General features: G+C 43.5%; 1 protein-coding gene across 1 annotated transcript in view; it reads left to right on the top strand.

Moving 5' to 3' along the window:
* Positions 1-15,593, top strand: part of LOC124716952 — a 59,748-nt gene that overhangs the window by 12,368 nt on the left and 31,787 nt on the right. The window lies entirely within an intron of this gene.

Below are 15,593 nucleotides of genomic sequence, written 5' to 3'. Positions count from 1 at the left end.
GCTTTGTGACATGTATACATGCAAGCAGCACATCCATGTGAATACACAAGTTGTAACTCGATGGTTGGCACATACAGAACATCTTACTGTGTGCCAGAGTGGGCATGAAAATAACCAGTTGCGTGTCAGTAGCCAAAGTTCCCACAGTGCTTGGAGGATATTGACTAGATGCCATGGAATCAGCTTTGAGCTTTCTCAGCTTTCCTGAAATGACGTTCGCTTGTTGAATTGGGATTAAACCCTTTCACCACTGCCTGGTCTGTACCAGGACTGATGGGGACACATTCGCTGCTACCAAGTCTTTATTTTTTGTGGAACCTGAAAATATCAAAGACAAGTTTGGCAAAGTGATCTTTCTGAGTAAGATGCGGTTGGATTCCTGTTGATCGAAACTACTTCTGCCACCCCGTCTGTAGCCCTTTGTGCCTCTGACCATCTTGGTGATATCCTGTTTTCCATTACTCCTAGCCAGTCCCCGGATATGGTTCATGGTGTCATTTTTCATAGGTACCTCAGCCTGCAAACTGATGAACTCCGGGCCATTCTGGAACAGTTGGTTGTTCACTTTGTTCAGCATGTGCAGAAAATCTGAAAGGACAATCACATTGTTACTGGCACATTTATTCTGACATTTGAGGAGGTTACCCTCTTGGAGTAAGTCAAAGTTATTGTTTTTTTAGGTATGATGTGACGCTGTACCTCCAGCCACCCATGAGGTGCTTTCCAAGCCGTACATCCAGCCACCTATGCGATGCTTTTGGTATTTGCGTTTCTTCCTGTGCAGCGAACCCTGTATGTGATGAGTGTAGACACCTACCTCATGAGGGGAGCACCTGTGTTCCATGACCATGTATATTAGTTGTCATGACCATCACTCTCCATAGTCGCCAGATTGCCCAGTTTATAAGAAGAAAAAGGAGATACAGTAGTGTGAGGCCCTTCAGAAATATGACGGTCTTCACCCTGTGTGTAAGACATCTAACTTTGCCTGTGTTATGTCCTTCTCCTTGCTCCGTAACCCAGTCCTGTCCCTTTTTTTCTTTTCCCATCCCCTGTGATGCCTGTGTCCTACCTTCTGGGTGTTGCTCTCCATACCCAGCTGGAGAAGTGCCACTGTCTTCTCGGCACCTGCAGGGTACGAGGCACCCTACTGGACATGCCATGCCCCCCCCCCCCCCTTCCCCGGTCCCCAGCATCTTGCAGACTCAAGGCATCCTGCCACAAGTTGGCTTCAGGATCCACATTCTGTGTACCCCAAGGTTGCTTCCTCTCTCTCCACTGATTCAATCCTTTCTCGCCTCACAAAGACCAGGTTACCCTGCTGGCCTTTTCATCTCACTGGTCATGTTTACACCCTCTTTGTCAGGTTGTATTGATGAAGTCGTGCTGCTGACATTGCTATCCCCTACTTGAAGGCCCCTTTCGCTGCTGGCCAGTCCTGTGTTGGAGCACGGCCATTGCCATCGCCATCTGTAATGGCTGTCGAGTCTTGCAATGCCTTAAGCAGCACCTGTCCCTTACCGATCTTGTTACCTTTAAACAACTTTGTGCCCAAGGCAGTTACTTAATGAAACAGAGCAAGCAGGTTGGTTGGGAGCACTTCATCTCCACCCTAGGTTCTTCTGTCACTTTGCACGGGTGTGGGATATGCCCTGCACCCTCCAAGGTTGCCAATTGCCATCTTCCATTGTAGGCCTTCCCATCTTGGGTGGCCTTTGTACAGAGATCTGTTAGTTCCCACAGAACACAGCCCATTTTGTGATGACTTGGTGTCAGGTTCCTTCCGGCCACTGTCTTCCTCCAGAAACAGTGGGCTTAAGCATCCCATTCATGTATTACCCCTTGTTAGGTGGAATCTTATGGTGAACCTTCTACTGTGTGAGAGTTCCTTCTGGCCCTATCCTCTTCCCACGAGTCAGCCTCTGTCCTTGATTGCATCCGTAACCGGTTGATTCAGCATCTCAAACCTCAACATAGGCAGTATTTCCACTGGGTGTTCAACTGGATGTGGCTCCAAGGTGTTTTTCCCTCACAGTGGAGGGACAGTATTGTGGTTCCTGTCCTTAAGCCCCTTAAGGATCCGTCGCCTCTCAGTAGCTACTGACCATTCAGCCTGACTGTTGTCCCCTTAAAGTTATTTGAACGAATGGTTACTTGTTGGGTCCTTGAATCTTTGGACCATTTGTCTCCTTACCAGTGCCACTTTTGGGAGGGACGGTCTCTGTTCGATCAGCTACTTCGGTTGGAAACCACAATTGGGTGGGTCTTTCCTCAGTGCCGCCATCTTGATGCTATTTTCTTGTATCTTTGTAAATCCTATGACAGGATTTGGCACCCTCACATCCTACTATGAATGGGATTTTTTGGGCCCTCTAAATTTTTCACTCGTTACTTCCTGTCCCACTGGTCATTCCGAGTTCGGGTTGGCACCTTTCTCAGCTCACCACGGACCCAGGAGAATGGTGTTCCACAGGGTTCTGTATAAAGTGCCCTTCTTTTCCTCATATATGTTAATGGATTGGTGGCCTCTGTCAAACTGCTAGTCACTCCTGCTCTGTATGTGTTTGATTTCTGTATCTAATCCAGTTCCCAGTCGGTGGACTCTGTGGAGCTACCCCAGGCATGTTTCAGTGGGGTCTTTCTCATGGTTTTCAGTTCTATGCCATAAACCACTGGTGATTACTTCTGTTGCCATTCTATGGTCTACCATGATCTGGAGCTCTACCTCGACACCCAACATCTGACTGTGGTCCCCCATTTCAGTTTCTTGGGTCTTCTTTTTGACAACAAGCTTACTTAGTTGCCTCATATCTGCCTTTTGAAGATTGGCTGTTTCCGTAAACTCAATGTCCTTCACTTCCTTGCCCACACCTCTTGGGCCACAGATCGTTCGACTCTTCTCTGTCTTTATAGGACCTTAGTTTTGTCCCATCTGGAATCTGGTTGTCAAGTTTATGGCTCAGCTGCCTCTTCCACACTGCTCCTCTTGGACCCGGTCAACCATTGTGGTATCTGTTTGGCCCCTAGTGTCCTTCGCAGTAGCCCTGTTGATAGTCTTCTGGTAGAGCCCTGCAGTGTGGGTCTTTGCCCCACTTGAGATAAACATGAATAAAAGTGGATGACTGCATAATAGAAACACTTGAAATAACACTTGGTAACATTGTTTTATTGCAGCCAAGCTACCCCATATAATATTGAACTTAATATCTCCTAAATTTGGGCAGCATGCTTGTAAATCCGTCCGAACAGACCTCGGGAGGCCCAACGGTACCAACCGGCCGCTGTGTCATCCTCAGCCCAAAGGTGTCACTGGATGCACAGATACAGAGGGCCATGTGGTCAGCACACCGCTCATCTGGCAGTATGTCAGTTTACACGACTGGAGCTGCTACGTCTCAGTCTCAGTCAAGTAGCCTCAGTTTGCCTCATAAGGGCTGAGTGCACCCCGCTTGCCAACAGCACTCGGCAGACCAGCTGGTCGCCTGTCCAAGTGCTAGCCCAGCCCGACAGCACTTAACTTCGGTGATCTGACAGGAACCGGTGTTACCACTGTGGCAAGGTCGTTGGCATGCTTGTAAATACTGATACGAAAATAATACTTTCTTCTCCATGAATGGAGGAGAAGTGGGGTAACCAGAAAGAAAAATTATAACCTAATCATAAAGAAAGAGTTCGGTGACTGAAGCTAAGTTATATAGGTACCTCTATCGTGTTTTGTCAGCTACTCTGAGAATGTTATGTTATAGAAGCGTACTGTGTTCATCCCTGTGGGTTTTGACAATTTCATTATCATATTGTCATTGAATGCGCCTTCCAGTATCTGAGTAAACGTGTAGACTCCTCAAAGTTTTTTTGTAAAACACATTTTCATAGCCTTCCACTTGGTGTATTGAAATTATTTTGGCCAAAAAGAGTCAGTGAGTTTTTGGTTTTTCCCTGTACTTTTACTAGAGAATAGTCATTGAGTGATGCAGAAATCTGAATCTTCCTTAAAGTCTCGGACTCTTGTCCATCTTACTCAGATACTTTTTAACTCAGTAGTAAGTCCATATTTATATCTGAGCTATTGTCATGGACTGACAAGTCTGATTCTGATAAATAATCAGTTGGCTGTTTGACCAGTTTTCTTTTTTGGCATTTATGTAGTGAAAGCTAGCATATGTTGTTTTGTTTCTATCACACACTCCTTCCATTGTCACATCTTTCCTTCTCACTAACAAGCTTTTCTTTTCCCATGGGCTCTTCTTTTATTAGTTATTTATTGGTTGTCAATGTTAGAAGTACAGATTTAATTACTTTGACCAACATTTCCTAATAACCTTCATTTTAGGCAGTGGGATTATATCTTTAGGTCCCAGATCATAATAAAGTTCCTCCAAAACTGCTGGCTCAGTCACATTACTTTCAGTGTCAGAACATTCAAATTCAATTACCACGCCATCTTTGTTGCATTCGTCTTCTGGTAGCTCCTGGTCCGTAACTTCTTATAGCAGAAAGTCAGCTTCTGTAAAGATTTTGCAGTTTGTTGATTTGAAACCTTGAGCAGCAGTTAGTGGTCCCAGCTTTTTCAAAGGCAATTTTGGAAGTTGCTGCCGTGCTGTAAATGTCAAAGGTCTGACCTGGATCAGAAACATCCCATGAATCAGCAGCAGCACAATAACCCTTGAATGCACAAAAAAACGATAATCTAATGATTGTGTATTGTGTTTTGTGGCTGCTGTGTGCTGGCAATGTGAATAGATGGACATGTTTAGACTTTGCCAAAGTAACTACAGCCTACAGTCTTCTATTTGAAACATGTTGTTAAGCACTGGTAAGATTAGGTGTGCTTCACAAAATGTTTCAGTTATTTGATGAACATTGGGGCATTCATATACCCATTATGTGAGGGTGCCATGTCATATACTGTTGGACCACCTGGAAGCAATTGGCAGTTCTGTCTTTCTATTGCATAGTTAAAATAAGGTGGAATGTAATGTCCAGGCACATCCATGCCCATCCATGCCCATCTTCAGGTGCAAACGTTTGGCCACTTTCCTTTTTTCTTTGGGAATAACATGCAAAGAAAGTTTGTTCGAGTCTGTCTGGACACCGGTTTCATCCATATTTGCACTACAAATATTGCAGAAATGGAAAGTGCTATTGATGTGCGGTCTTCACAGAATGGATTAATAGACAGGGGCTCATATTAGCCAATAAAAAGATTCTAATAATACTTAAAAAGTTTACTTTTGTGGAAACATACATTTTTTAAATGGAAAAATGGCTATTGACTTTAAAAAACTAAAAGTGGGGTAAATTAGAATGTCACTGGTGTTTATTGCAGGATTCTAGAGTGAGTAGTTTACAAGATACCACATTTTGAAATTTTTCTACACTGACACTTCTTAGTGCCATTCAGCCTGCATAGTTGATAGGTACAATGTTATGTTTGCTTACAGTGTGCTTGTGTGTTCCTTGAGTGCATTGAAACTTGCTAGTCAGTGTGTGATAGTCCAAGCACTAGGTCATGAGTGGATGATGGGATTTACCAACACAGAAAAAGCCAACATGCTCGTGGTATATTATATGGAGAGTTCTTGTGTGGTGTATGTGGCAAGGTATCCCAATAGATGTCAATCATCTCGGCAATTATTTATCAACCTCTTCAACCAAGTTGTAGTGTAACCCCTAGACAACATAACAGAAGGAAACAAGTGTCTACTGTTGCGGTTGATCCGGACTTCAGCTCCCATGCAATTGCACGAGGAAGTGGCATGAGTCAGGCAAGTGTCCTATGCATTCTCCATTGACATAGGCTCCATCCCTATCACATCTCTCTTTTATCAAGAGCTACATGGAAACGGTTATGAGAATTGTGTTAACTTCTGTACATGGGCATGAAGACAGGATACTCCAGATGGTTTCATGTAGCTTGTTTAGTGATGAAGCCGCATGTACCAATCGTGGGCAGGTAAGCCAACGAAACATGCACTATTGGTCTGTTGACAACCTCCATTGGCTTAGTCAGGTGGAACATCAGTGTCCATGAAATTTAAATATGTGGTGTGGGATACTGAACCATCAGCTCATAGACCTGTTTCTCATAGATGGGAACACTGAACTCATACAAGTATCACAGCCCCTTAACAGACCATCTTTCAACTATGCTAGAAGACATTCCTCTGCATACTAGGAGGAATGTGTGGTACCAATGTGATGGCTGTCCAACCCACAGTGCATGAAGTACTACAGCATGTCTTCATGAATTGTTTCCTAATCGTTGGATTGGACGCAGAGGACCTGTACCTTGGCTGGACCGTTCTTGGGATATGATGCCTGTAGACTTTTTTGTGAGGAGAGCTGCAAGACATTGTCTACAAGAACATACCAACTACATCCAATGAAATGCAATGAAGTATTACTGCAGCCTGCTCAGACATCTCCAGTGAAAGGCTAGCAAGTATGCAGCAGTCATTCCATACCAGACTGGAAGCATTTATTGGCGCTGCTGGTGGTCATTTTGAACAGAACCTGTGATAGTCAGCTATCTGGCCAGATTCCACGTAACTAGTGTATGCACTTGTGGTGTTCTTTAGTGTGTGCTACTACAGATTTTGTAAAAGTTTCAGTGTGGAAACTTTTCAAAATATATCTGGTGAATGAATTGCACTAGAATCCTGCAACAAACATTACTGACATTCTAGCTTACCCTACTTTTAGTTTGTTAATGTCAATAGGCATTGTTCCATTTAAGAAAGTGTATGTTTGGACAAAAATACACTTTCTAAGTATTATTAAAATGTGATGATGATTGTTAACAATATGTGACTATTAATTCATTCTGTGAAAACCACACTTTGATAGCATTTTCCATTTCCAAAATATTTGCAGTGCAAGTTTTAGGTGTTTCACCCTATGTACACTCCTGGAAATTGAAATAAGAACACCATAAATTCATTGTCCCAGGAAGGGGAAACTTTATTGACACATTCCTGGGGTCAGATACATCACATGATCACACTGACAGAACCACAGGCACATAGACACTGGCAACAGAGCATGCACAATGGCGGCACTAGTACAGTGTATATCCACCTTTCGCAGCAATGCAGGCTGCTATTCTCCCATGGAGACGATCGTAGAGATGCTGGATGTAGTCCTGTGGAACGGCTTGCCATGCCATTTCCACCTGGCGCCTCAGTTGGACCAGCATTCGTGCTGGACGTGCAGACCGCGTGAGACGACGCTTCATCCAGTCCCAAACATGCTCAATGGCGGACAGATCCGGAGATCTTGCTGGCCAGGGTAGTTGACTTACACCTTCTAGAGCACGTTGGGTGGCACGGGATACATGCGGACGTGCATTGTCCTGTTGGAACAGCAAGTTCCCTTGCCGGTCTAGGAATGGTAGAACGATGGGTTCGATGACGGTTTGGATGTACCGTGCACTATTCAGTGTCCCCTCGACGATCACCAGTGGTGTACGGCCAGTGTAGGAGATCGCTCCCCACACCATGATGCCGGGTGTTGGCCCTGTGTGCCTCGGTCGTATGCAGTCCTGATTGTGGCGCTCACCTGCACGGCGCCAAACACGCATACGACCATCATTGGCACCAAGGCAGAAGCGACTCTCATCGCTGAAGACGACACGTCTCCATTCGTCCCTCCATTCACGCCTGTCGCGACACCACTGGAGGCGGGCTGCACGATGTTGGGGCGTGAGCGGAAGACGGCCTTACGGTGTGCGGGACCGTAGCCCAGCTTCATGGAGACGGTTGCGAATGGTCCTCGCCGATACCCCGGGAGCAACAGTGTCCCTAATTTGCTGGGAAGTGGCGGTGCAGTCCCCTACGGCACTGCATAGGATCCTACGGTCTTGGTGTGCATCCGTGCGTCGCTGCGGTCCGGTCCCAGGTCGACGGGCACGTGCACCTTCCGCCGACCACTGGCGACAACATCGATGTACTGTGGAGACCTCACGCCCCACGTGTTGAGCAATTCGGCGGTATGTCCACCCGGCCTCCCGCATGCCCACTATACGCCCTCGCTCAAAGTCCGTCAACTGCACATACGGTTCACGTCCACGCTGTCGCGGCATGCTGCCAGTGTTAAAAGACTGCGATGGAGCTCCGTATGCCACGGCAAACTGGCTGACACTGACGGCGGCGGTGCACAAATGCTGCGCAGCTAGCGCCATTCGACGGCCAACACCGCGGTTCCTGGTGTGTCCGCTGTGCCGTGCGTGTGATCATTGCTTGTACAGCCCTTTCGCAGTGTCCGGAGCAAATATGGTGGGTCTGACACACCGGTGTCAATGTGTTCTTTTTTCCATTTCCAGGAGTGTATTTGGTTGTATGTTTTCAAGGTAGAACCCCAAAATATCAAAGTATTGATTAAAGTGAACAGTATTAAAACCCTTGGCACTAGTAATGCTGGTTTTTCATGGTTAAACTTTGTACCAGCATGTTGAGATTGAACACAAAATCAGTAATTATTTTGTTTTCTCTACATATTTACTTAAAAACAACAAAAAAAAAACACAACCTTAGATTTCAGAGTGAGACCAAAGGAATCTACAGTTCAGAGCAACTCAGTGACTCACCAGTGCCTTCTCTTGATCTGTGTAAAGCTTGCTCAAAATCCTCCCAGGTTTGAAGCCTACCTCTTCCTTCAATTGGCCCCTTAGTGTAATCTTGTGAAAGCCAATTTGAATGGCTGCCTTACAAATAGGAGTCTGCTGCAATTAATTTGTGTGGTTCATTGAGCTCTGTTTTTCTTTTTTTAGAGTCTAGACCATAAAATAAAACAGAAACGTATAAAAAATTAAAATTAATATAATATAAAAAAACTGAATTGAAATAATTATGAAATTTAAATAAAAACTATAAAATTTCTTCACAACTTAAAACTTTGTGGGTAGGTGTTCACTACTGGTTACCTTTTAAAAGAGAATAAGTTGCACAAAACACATTCTAAGTGCAAATGTTTAAAAAAAAATGACAGTTTTGGTTTGGGTGAGGCAAATTGCTGTACTTTAAGAGCTGGGGCATTTATCCCAAAACGCCTGTAAGGATTTGCCCTATTTTGCCATTTTCTGAAAAATAAGCCATGTTGATTTTGGAGATCAAGTGGAACAATGAGTTCCACACACAAGTGAAGCTTGAATGCAGCATGTAATTTGTTGTTTCTTCTTTAGCAATGCTGCATTGTACAGTGTTCAAGTAATACATATGAGAAGTTACATACAAGTAATAAAAAACAAACTTACCTCATTTTCTCATCTCTGGAGTGACATGTTGAGTGATGAACTTTCATGGAAGAATAAGACTATGTTGTCATTTGGTGGTCAGCTCCTGAATCAATGGTGGTCACTGCAAAAGCTAGGTGCATATTTTTACCCCACACTGGGCTTCACTTCCACCTACTCCACATTGAATCACAGATTATTGTGTTCCATAAGTCTCACAATGAAGAAGAGCCTTAGGGATGAGGAGCAAGTCAAATTATACATCAATTGACTGTTCTGTGAGTATAGTGACAACCAGTTAAGACGTGTGTGTGTGTGTGTGTGTGTGTGTGTGTGTGTGTGTGTGGTGTGAGGGGATTTAGAAGCAATTTCCATAATCATAAACTTGAGTAAATTAGCACTCGTCATAATTGGCACTTACGATACTTACAGAAGTATATCTGCATACGTACTACCTAAACTATTATACAGTGCATGGAGGAGAGTACGTTGTACTACTGCTAGTCATTCTCTTTCGTGTTCCACTAACATCTGGAGTGAGGGAAAAATGATTATCTTTATGCATCCATAGGAGCCCTTATTCTTCTTATCTTGTCTTCTTGCTGCTGCTGTTGCTGCTGCTGCTACTACTACTACTACTACAACAACAACAACAACAATAATAATAATAATTTCCTTTCCTGTTCCACTCACAAATAAAGTGAGAAAAAAGCAACTGTTTACGTGTCTGAGTATGAGCCATAATTTCTCATATCTTATCTACGTGAACCTTGTGCGAAATGTATGTTGGTGCCAGTAGAATCGTTTTACAGTCAGCTTCAAATTCCTGTTCTCTAAATTTTCTCAGTTGTGTTTTCGAAAAGAATATTCCCTTCCCTACAGTGATTCCTATTTGAGTTCCTGAAGACTTGTGTGTTGTTCGAGTCTACTGGTAACAAATTTAGAAGACTGCCTCTGAAGTACTTCGATGTCTTTCTTTAATCTGACCTGGTACGGATCCCAAACACTCGAGCAGTACTCAAAAATAGGTCACACCAGTATCTTGTATGTCGTATTCTTTACAGATGAACAACACTTCCCCAAAATTCTCCAAAGAAAGTGAAGTCTACCATTTGCATGTCCTACCACAATCCTCATAAGCCCATTCTATTTCGTATTGCTTTGCAGTGTTACATCCAGATATTTAAACAATATGACTGTGTTAAGCAGGACATTACTATTGCTGTATCAGAACATTATGGGTTTGTTTTTCCCACTCATCCACATTAACTTACATTTTTCTACATTTTGAGTTTGCCGTCATTCATCTTGGTCATCTTGTATACTCCTACGATCACTCAACTTCAACACATTACCGTACACCACAGTATCATCAGCAAACAACTACAAATTGCTGCCCACCATGTCTGCCAGATCACTGTGTGTGTAGAAAAGAATAGCAGTCCTATCACACTTCCCTGGGGTTCTTGTTGATACCCTTGTCTCAGATGAACACTTGTAATTGAGGACAACATACTGAGTCCTAGTTCTTAAGAAGTCTTTGAGCCACTCACATGTGTGGGAACCTACTCTACATACTCGTACCTCTGTTAACAGTCAGCACTGGGGTACCATGTCAGATGCTTGCCAGACACCTGGAAATAATGAGTTTGCCTCTGCCCTTCATCCATAGTTTGCAGTTTATGATGTCAGAAAAGGCAGGCTGAGTTTCTTCGAGTGGTGCTTTCTAAAAGCATGCTGATCCATGCATATGAGCTTCTTGGTGTCAAGAAAATGTATTATATTTGAGCTGAGAATATGTTACAGGATTCTGCAGCAAACTGATGTTAGGGATATTGGCCTGTAATTTTGCAGTTCCATTCATTTATCCTTCTTATATACCAGAGTTGCCTGCGCTTTTTTCCAATCACTTGGGAACTTTGCAGCAGATGAGATATTCACGATGAATGTTAGCTAAGTAAGGGGCCAATGCTGTAGAGTACTATTCGTAAAACTGGATTGGGATTCCATTCAAACCTGGTGACTTACGTGTTTTAAACTCTTTCAGTTGTTTCTCTAAGCCAGGAATGCTTATTACTGTGGCGTCCACATGAGAGTCTGTTCAGTGGTCAAACGATGAGCTGTTTGTATGATTCTCTTGTGTACATGATATCTTAAACATGGAATTTAGAACTTAGGGTTTCATTCTGCTGCCTTCAACTGCCACACCAGATTCGTCAATGACTGACTGAATGGAAGTGTAAGATCTTAATTATTTTACATTGGACCAGAATTTTCTCGTGTTCTCGGCCAGATCGTTCAGTCAGGTATGACACTGGTGTTGTATGCTTTGTGCAAAGACCTTTTCACAGACACACAACACTCTACTAATCTTTGCCTTTAGTCATTTGCAGATTCTCTTTTGAGCCGAGAGTGCAACACCTTTTGCTTCCTCAGCATTTTCCGAATTTCAGTATTAAACCATGGTACCCACCATTTTATGTCCTTAATCCTCTTACTAGGCACACAGCTCTCCAGACCATGATTTACAGTCTGTTTAAACTTTGCCTGTAATTCGTGTGTCTCTATTTTACTGAATCAAAATGATATCAGTTCAATGTCTAAGTGAAATGCTGACAACTGCTTCTCTGCTGTTTCTAGCAGAAACACCCCTAGCCTTCTTGACTGATTTAAACTTTCAGAACAATAGTTCTATAAGCACGTAACTAATCCCTGTCTCTATACTGACACTGTTTATCAAGTCCGGCCTATTTGTAGCTATAAGATTTAAGATATTTCCATGCTAACTAGCTGCTCAAGACACATTTTCAAAAAACGTGTTCATAAGTAGTTCCCAATACTGTCTCTTGTGTACACCCCACCACCTACAATGAATCCATCTATCTCCCAGTCTACATTCGGTATGTTATCGACTTTAATTGGTTCTGCATGATCTAGGTATTTATGTTCTACTGACCATAGACTTTCTGTTAATGACTCTACAGCTATCACAGCAGAATTGGGTGGTCAGTAAAAGTATCCAACAGTTAATTCGGTTTCCCTAGACCTGTTATTTGAGGGTAATCCCAAAAGTAAGGTCTCCTATTTTTTATAAGTACATAGACCTGTTTATTTCTGCAATGGCTTACATCAGTTTACGGCTTGAACATTTAGCTATTTTTTGACATAATCACCATTTCTGTCAATCCATTTTTGCAGATGCTGTGGCAGTTATTGTATGCCCATGTCATACCAGCTCGCCGCCATGCTGTTCAGAAAGTTATGAACCACATCTTTCACTTTGTTGTCGGAGCTGAATCGCTGGGACCACAATTAACGCTGACAGGTGCTGTGGGACTCTGAAAAAACTCAAACGGGCAATTCAGAACCGGAGAAGAGGAATGTTGAGCAAGGGCATACACATTCTCCGTGACAATGCTCGCCCACACATCACTTGGCAAACCATTGCTTTCCTGCAACAGTTTCAATGGAACATAATCTCCCACCCACCCTATAGTCTTGACTTGGCGCCCAGTTCCCAAGGTTAAAAGAACATTTGGCCGGAAAGCGATTCATCTCCGACGACGAGGTAAAAGAAGAGGTTCATAACTTTCTGAACAGCATGGTATGACATGGGCATACAAAAACTGCCACAGTGTCTACAAAAATGCATCAACAGAAATGGTGATTATGTCGAAAAATAGCTAAATGTTCAAGCTGTAAGCTGATGTAAACCATTGTAGAAATAAACAGGTCTATGTTCTTATAAAAATATAGGAGACCTTACTTTTGGGATTAACCTCGTATGTGACCATATAACTTCACTGTCACGCTCAACTTTGACCTGAATACGTTTGTCAACTGCCATGAATGCTCCACATCCTGTGTAAATTTCTCAGAGCATTCTACTTCTGGGTTCAACCAGTTCTCTGTCTCAAGCCTAATATGAGGGTGAGAACTTTCTTGGAGGGCAGTAAATTTGGGAACTTTATTAAGAATACTTAGACAATTTACTGCTAAAATTTTGACAGTTAAAGTGTGTGTACTCTGAATGTGGCCGGTCTTTACTTCCTGGGTATCGACTGGCGAGCACTTATCAGAGTACCTCAGACTACCGTGTAGCCTGAATACCGACATGTGCACTCCACAAGTACTCTGTTACCCAAGTAGCTGCTCCCTTTGTGTAGTGCGCCACTGACCTATCAAAGGAAATCATACAAATCCCTACCCGATAATGCAGGTCTAGAAATCTGGAGCCAAGACTGTCACTAGCCAAGACTGTCACAGAGTTGACAATCTTTGGCGGAGACCCTCCACTTGGCTCCAAACCAAAGGACCCTCGATGTTGCAAATTGCATGTTCTGATTGTGCACAAGGCCAGCATCCTTCACCACCACCACCACCACCACCACCACCACCACCACCACCACCCCTGCCGCCACACCGCCACACCACCACCACCACCACCACCACCAGCAGCAGCCACCTGTATGAACTGAGGATGGCCTCACAACCCACGTGACAGTGTCATCAATGCCAATATGAGCCCCAACTTGCAGACGACTGCACCCTGTGCGCCTGAGAGCTGCCTCCACATATCAATTAAGCACCCTCAGCAGACATACTGAGTGCACATCAGCTGTCTTTCCAGGCCTGAATGCTATTTTTATTTTCCAAAGAGGTTCTATAACACACCTAACATTGGAGCTCCTGATAACTAGTAACCCCCTTCCCACAAATGCCTGCTCGGATCTTGCTGAAGGAATGGCCACCTGTCCACTCACAGGACATACAGGTAGGGTGAGATGCACAGTCTCCACATACACCCTGTGCCTCGAGTGATGCAAATGTGTTGCCACTCACCATGCACCCTTTTGTGAGTGAGGGCAGATCCACATCATCAGGTACACTAGGATGTGCCTCGGCAGCGTAGCCCTTGGGCAAAACAAATGACACCTGAAGTCTCCTATGTGACACACTAGATTATCCGTGACCGTTACACCTGAGGCAGCAGGCTAAAGGTGGGTGACTGTAGCCATATGCCAAGTATCTAAACTTAATAAAGTTTTACGGGGAAAAAAAAAAACTTTCTCTCTCCACAAATTCCCATTTGAGTTCACGTAGCATTTCTGTAATAATCGTGCGTAGTTCAAACCTGGTTTACCAGCATGCCTCTGAATTGCTTTGATTCTTCCTTTAATCTGACTTTGTGGGTATCCCATCCATTTGAGCAGCACTCCAGAATGAGCCGTACAAATACTCTGTGTACGGTTTCCTTTATAGATCAGTTAACTTTCCTAGGATTCTCCCAGGGAACTGATTTTGACCATTTGCCTTTCGAAGAATTCTCTCAATAAGCTGAAGTCAGCCATTCCCCTTCCCTACATCAGACCTTATGTAGACGTTGCACTTCATGTTGCTTTGAAGTGTTGCTCCGTGATATGCGATTGACACGATTATGTCAAGCAGCACAACCCTAATACTGCATTTGAACATTATAGGATTGTTTCTTGTGAATTTGATTTTATCCACATTTATATCAAGTGGACATTCACCATTTCTATCGAAGTCATCCTGTATCCTTCTATAGTCATTTTCCATACACTGTAGGTCATCAGCAAATGGTCGCAAATTATTAGTCACCCTATGGGTCAGACTGTTTATGGATATAGGAAATAAGACCAGTTGTATCACACTTCACTGAGGCACAGCATGACGAATCCTTTGAGTCAGGCTGCTGACAATACCTTGGCATCCAAAGAACATCATTGTCCAGGAAATGCTGGGTTCTGCTATTATAAAGGAGAGACACTTGCTGCAATGTGCCACAGTATCAAGACAGTTCCCAGAAGTCCACAGTTGGAAGCTAGCATGGAGCTGTCTCCATGCTCAGGTAACAAACTCCCACTATGAACTGCATGTAGTTACTACACAGTGAAAGTTGTGCTGTATTACATTTATTACAAACTGTTTGCTGTTATGGCTACTCGTTGTTAGACTCAATGTTTTATGAAGTGGTGACATGTGGCATGTGGATGTACAGTATCTACTCGTATTCTGTGGTACAAATGGATTCATATGCTCACTGACAACTACAATGCAGTCTTGAGGCTCATGTAAACTGTAGCTGCCACAATGCCCTAAGAAAAGGCAAACTACTGTGCGGAAATAGATATGTAGAATTGTGTGTGCTATGAAATGTTTAGTTACTACCATTGAGAATGAAAAGTAACTTTCCAAAACCAGACTGCAAATGAGACTCAAGAAAAAATTGTAGCTGTTTGGTGAATTGTCTTTGCCAACAAAAAGATTCCTTAGTTCCATGTGCAATATTTTTCATTTTGTGATGCAAGGTCCTTGCTAAGAGTGTAACTGTCTGGCTACT

Source organism: Schistocerca piceifrons, chromosome 9 (assembly GCF_021461385.2).
Source record: "Schistocerca piceifrons isolate TAMUIC-IGC-003096 chromosome 9, iqSchPice1.1, whole genome shotgun sequence".
Taxonomy (NCBI): domain Eukaryota; kingdom Metazoa; phylum Arthropoda; class Insecta; order Orthoptera; family Acrididae; genus Schistocerca; species Schistocerca piceifrons.
Note: the sequence above shows the minus strand (reverse complement) of the source record. Positions and strands in the feature narration are given on the sequence as shown.